Source organism: Microtus ochrogaster, chromosome 2 (genome assembly GCF_000317375.1).
Source record: "Microtus ochrogaster isolate Prairie Vole_2 chromosome 2, MicOch1.0, whole genome shotgun sequence".
NCBI lineage: Eukaryota > Metazoa > Chordata > Mammalia > Rodentia > Cricetidae > Microtus > Microtus ochrogaster.
The window spans coordinates 36064403-36070374 of record NC_022010.1 but is presented as its reverse complement, the minus strand read 5'-3'; positions in this window follow the sequence as shown (position 1 = coordinate 36070374).

Genomic DNA, 5972 nt, shown 5'->3' with positions numbered 1-5972 from the left:
AATGAACTGTCAGGACTGGGCGTGGTGACTCCTACCTTTAAGGAGATCTTCGTGTGTTTTAGTTTCAGGCCAGCCAGGGCTACGGAGTGAGACCATGCAAAAAAGGAGGGAAAAGTCTGATATATACACTATAATTAATACCATCCCATTTTAAAAACAGTTTTCAGGGGAGTTAAGGAGATGGATGACTCAAAGAGTAAGAGCACTGGCTGCTCCTCCAGAGGATGGAGTTTCAATTTCCAGCACCTGCAGGGATACTCACAACCTTCAATAACTCCAGTTCCAGGTGATCTAATGTTCTCTTCTGGCCTCCTTGCACATGGTACACAGTCCTACATCTAGGCAAACACACGTGAAAGGCAGTTAGCAATAATGATTTTGTCTTTTACATTTCCGATTACAAGATCATAAAAGACTAGGAATCAATAGCAACAGTGGTAAAAATTAACACATCCAAAATTTCCTTACATTATTATCCTTATCTCATGGATTAATGTTAGAAAAATGTGTCTAAGGAAACATCAACACATGACCAATCCCAGGTCTCTGAAAAGCATCCTAGCATGCTGGAGAAGACTGAAGTTACCTCTACTTGGGTGGGTAGCTTTACTTTAAGTGACTTGTAGCCATTAGGTTAAAAAAAAAGTCTTTAGAAATGTTTTAGTTCATCAGAAAGGCTTATATGTGTTAAGGTCAAAGAACTATGATAGTAAAAAGAGGTATTATAGTAAAAATTTATTTGGCATAGTTACCATGCCACAGAAAGTGAGATGAGGAGAAAGAGAGTGATGGAAGAGTAGAGAGTGATTCCAAACAGATCATCATTCAAACAGAACCAGTTATTCAGATCTATCAGTTCATGGCTGGATTATCTTATTTCTCATTTAGTAATATTTGGGCATAGAATTTAAAGTAAAAATGTAACAAACTTAGATTTTTTTAAAAAAAAAAAACCTGCAGGAATATGTGTATAGAAATGTCTAGGATAGAGTGCTTGCCTATTATCTACAAAACCCTAGGTCAGAGCCAAAGCAGCACATAGCTGTTCATAGGGACCCAAGGCTGTAATATCAGTACTGAGGATGTAGGAGCAAGAATATCAGATGTTCAAAGTCATCCTTGGCTTCATAATGAGTGGAGTGCCAACCTGGGATACACGAGACTGTCTGAAAATAAAAAAAGTGACACATAAGAGAGACAGAAAGTCAAAACAAAGGAAAAGAAAAAGCACACAAAACAGGTTTTTTTGTTGTTGTTTTGTCCTATGCAAACTTGTTTGGTTTTTTTTTTTATCTTTTTCTTACTTTCTAACTTTTTCTTTTTAATACGTGTTGTTTTCTTATGAGAGACGGCAAGAAAGGATGTGGGTTTGGGTGGATGGGAAGCAAGGGGAAGATCTGGGAAGAGTTAGGAATGGGGCAACCATAACCAGAATATATTGTATGAAAAAAAATCCACTTCAGGTTTAAAAAGGAAAAGAAAGAGCAAAAGGATATATTAAAATGATAAAACTCGTGACCACACTGTCCTGTTTTGAAATGATTTCTCTTCACTCCATTTATAACATTCCAATCGAAATGCAAAGCTGGATTTCAAAACATAACAGAATATAATCCTTTGTTCTAGAGAGGACATAATGAGTGGGAATTCTCGCTCATTTGCCAGGGCAGTTAGCTGCTCTTCACTCCACTTAGTTCACTGTTCTCATCTTATTTGACTTCTGTGTAGCACTGAACAGGAAGGGACAGCTGGCCCATTGTACAAAGCCACACACCACGCCCCCTTGGTGAGTCACAAGTCAGTCTTCCCTAGTGCCCTGAAATCTGAAACGCTCAAGCTCTGCGGATCCAAGGGACCAACCTGATTCCAAAACTGCATGCTGAATACAGGAAAGGCCTGACTTCAGTTACTCAGCTTCCTGCCCAGGGACTCCTCACAATTTATTTCTCCAGCTCACTGAATATCCTAGGGCAGTGGTTCTTCAGCTTGAGTGAACACTGGAATCTCCAGGGCCAGTAGCTATAAATACAGACCAGGAAGCTCTACACAGAGAGACCTGGATTCAGGAAATTGGATGTGCATGCCAGGAATTCATATTTTTTCTATGTTTAACATAAACTCTTTACCGAGATGCAGGATCATGCTTTCAGAGACTGGTTCAGAAAGCAAACAAACATCAGAAGAGTAGCTAGCGCACTGTCTTTCAGAGCTATGTACTGCAGAGCTCACACAGAGTCTAGGAAAGGGGATGCCTGTACTGCATCAGCATTTGTCCCAACTTTTTCCTACTTGGTGGTGTTAGCAGGACACAAATCCAATATCTCTACCTAGTTCAGAAAAGAAAGGAAGTTAAAACAAAACAAAACACTGAGTATTCTTTGTGTGTGTGTGTGTGTGTGTGTGTGTGTGTGTGTGTGTGTGTGTGTGTACAGCTTCTGGTTTTGGAAATCAAGCATTTTTCCACAAGAAAAATCTATAGTGTAATATAGATTTTATTCTTACTATTTATTGGATTTGTATGTGGTTGAGAAAAGAGGATTATTCAAGACAGCTACAGAGTTGACTATGCTTTGAAGTTTACCATTTTTAAAGAATAAAATAGAATGCTCATGTCTAAATGTTAAATTCTGTGGGTTAGAAGCTAATATGACAGGGGCTAAAATTGAGCTCAGCCGAGTGACATAGGTGGGGTGTGAGGACTCTTCTGAGGAAGACAAAAATGTGAAAGACCTGGGAGCATGGAGCGTGCAAATACAATGCATCATGGGTCTATCCAGTCTGGCTCTTTTCCATGGTCCATCATACAGTTTTTTCTGTCAAATACAGTTAATTACCGTTTCACCTGGTGTGTACTTTGGGACAGCTGAATTTGTGCAAAGCATTAATGCCAGGTTTTAAGGCGACAGAAAGAATGGAAATTGAAGACTGGGTCCCAGTCTTTGAGAAGTGTACCATACAGTGGGCAAGAGCAGTGGGCAAGACACAGAAAGAAAACAAGGTGTTTCATCCAGGTAATGCCAATATCAGCCTGGACTTTTTGTTTTGTTTTGATGTAGGCAGGGTTCTCTATATAGTCCTGGCTGTCTCAAGGTTTGGAGGCCAACCGCGAACTCACAGAGATCTGCCTGATTGTTGGAATAAAAAGTGTTGGTAACCACCTCGGTTTTTAGTACTTTCCCTATAGCAGTACCCACAGATATCAGTAAGAAATGTAAAATGTCTCAGCTTATTGTAAACAGGAAGCAAAATATCATTATGTGAGCGACTGGGTGGAGTTTGCTAAATGTTTTCAAATTCATTGTCTTGTCAAAATTGTGTGAAGATAAGACATCTTTGTTTTGTTTTCCAGTGCAGCCCACACACTAAAAGCGCTCTCTGACACATGGTAAGCTCTCAAAAGATATATATTAAATTTTACACAATCCTCCGTGTCCCACATTTGACAGGTGGCACAATATTGGAGTTTTCTTTTCTGCAACATTCAGTCCCCCAAGCTATGGAAGCATCCTGTTCACCTTTGCGGCTCCAGAGCCAGATGGCCTACAATGTCCCTAGGACAATCACTTCAGGCATTTACTACTCTCTGGTGTAAATCCTGGCTGAGGCTTTGGAGACACCTGCTCTACCCACAGTCTGTCACCACCCTGGCTTCTGGCCTGTGAAAGGAGGTGCTTGTGAAACTGGAAACACTGCAGTTGGCCTTTTGGTCTGCAGGTGGAAGCAGCCCTGCATTTTCACCAGTGCACAGCAAGATGCTTCTGGGTCGAATCACATTCCCTCGGTGTCATAAAACATTTCTATATTCACAAAAATAGCGACACAAGTCCTTAGGATAAACAAGTTTAGATCACACGTCACGAAGGACCTTCTCGATCTTTGTTTTCAATGCATAAAATTTAGTGAGAAATCTGCACATTAAAATCAATTGCTGTTGTTAAAAACCTATGCTGGCTGTAACTGATGACAGAATAAATCATTGGTTTACCCGTTTGACTGTAGAGTTACAGAGATCTAAGTGTGGGCCATATCAATTAATAATGTCAGTTCTTCGGTAAGCTACTGAGCATTTCCTATGGGCCTCCTTGCTGATAGAATAAGCATTAGGAATTGTTTCATGAAGTTATGGAAAATAATTAGCATTTATAAATGTTCAATATGGAACACAAAATAACCAGCAAATTACAGATCTTGTGACTTACAAGCTGCAACTGTGGCTGAAGTTGTCAGGGTCAAAGTCTGGGCTGTGGTAGTCAACCAAGCTAGGCGTGGCTACCTACTGGCTACCAGCCCATTAAGGAAACGTGATGCTAAATAGCAGAGAAAGGGGGTTTCTTCCATGTGGCTGCACTGCATCAAGAACAATGACTCTCCAACCAAGTCCAACTTTGGGGACCTGGCATGAGACTAAGGTTAAAGAAGAATCAACAGGTATGTATAACTCTGCAGTTCTGGCCACGATGTGGCCCAGCCTGCCTACCATTGACCTCCCTAATTGTGTTAGTTCCAGTTTCTTTTGTAATACTATTAAAAGGGTTGTCAGTGCTGAGAGCAATCTATTCCTGCAAAGTAATTTCTACCATAGCTTTCCCCAGTGCTCAAGCGTTTCATCAGCATGACATTCCTGGAGAAATTCCAATTTGTTGGGACCAAATTTTAGTCTGATAGCCAAAGGTGCAAGCATGTCTCTCTTTAGAAAATCTTGCTTCTTGCTTTATTAGTACATACCAAAAGTAAGTATGTATGCATATATTGTACTCAGTCCACATCCATACAAAAAAATAACTTAACTCTTAACAATACTAGTGACAAAAAATTTAATTGTAAGGCAGTAAAGTTGTTTCTTTCCTATGGTCCTTTCAAGACTATTTGGCAAAAGGTTTTAATAGGCAAAACTACTTGCTGAGTTAGCCTGGTGGCCTGAGTCGGAACTCTAGAACCCATTTAAACAAGCTAGGTGCCGTGGCACATAGCTGTAACTATGGGAAGGTAGATGAGACAGGAGAGGATCTGTGAACTTGTGGGTTTGATGGAATAGCAGAAACAATAGGCCCTACCTCTGGAAAAAGGGCAGAAGGAGAGAAGTGAGTCCTGAAATGTTGTCCTTTGACCTATGCATACGCACCATGGCATATACACACACAGAGACACAGCCTGAACCTGTTGCTAAACTTAAGTTTGCAGTAGTTTATACCCCAAGGGGCCAAGTTTTGTCAACTATACTTGAGAAGCCAATTAAAATAGACAAATTCATAGCAAAAAGCAGAAAAGGGAGATTTATTGAGTGTGGCCATTTTGGGAAGAGGGACAAAGAGACCCAGAAAGCCCTTTAATTCCATTTTTGAGGTCCTGAAGTAAAATGCAAGTTGAAATAGAAGGCTAGAAATATGCACGTCTAAGCAGTACTGATCAAGATGTGTCCCACCTAGCACTGGCCTGTGTTGGTGTGGGCTTCAATCTTTCCCGGTAGGGTTGATTGCCAAGTTGTTGGATCTATGAAATGTCTTTCTGTGTGAAAAGTAGCCTCTCTGGCTTCCCCCTTTTTCTTTTCCTAGCATGAGGCTCATGGAGGAAATTCTCATTTCTTAGCGAGTTCCTTTTGCTTTTTATATATAATAGTGTGGTAACTTGAAGTGTCTCTTTAGAGTATTTTCATTTCTTTCAGGCTGGTTATACAACCTCACACACATGAAACATTCCCCCAGCCTCCCTAGGCACACACATGCAAATTCCCAGAGAAATATGAGAGGATCAAAGGCATAAGCCAGCAGGCAAACATTGAGGGTGGTAGCAGGGCATGTTTATGAAAGTTCCTTGTGGGTCCTCCCCTTGCAATGAGTCTTCCTTCTGGATGCAGGGAAGGACAGGTCCTAGAATTGCAGCTGTGTAAGTTGCAATCGAACAAGGCAAGTTAGAGAATTTATGTCCAGGTCTGACACAGAAATGACATGGAGGCTTAAAGTTTATATATATAT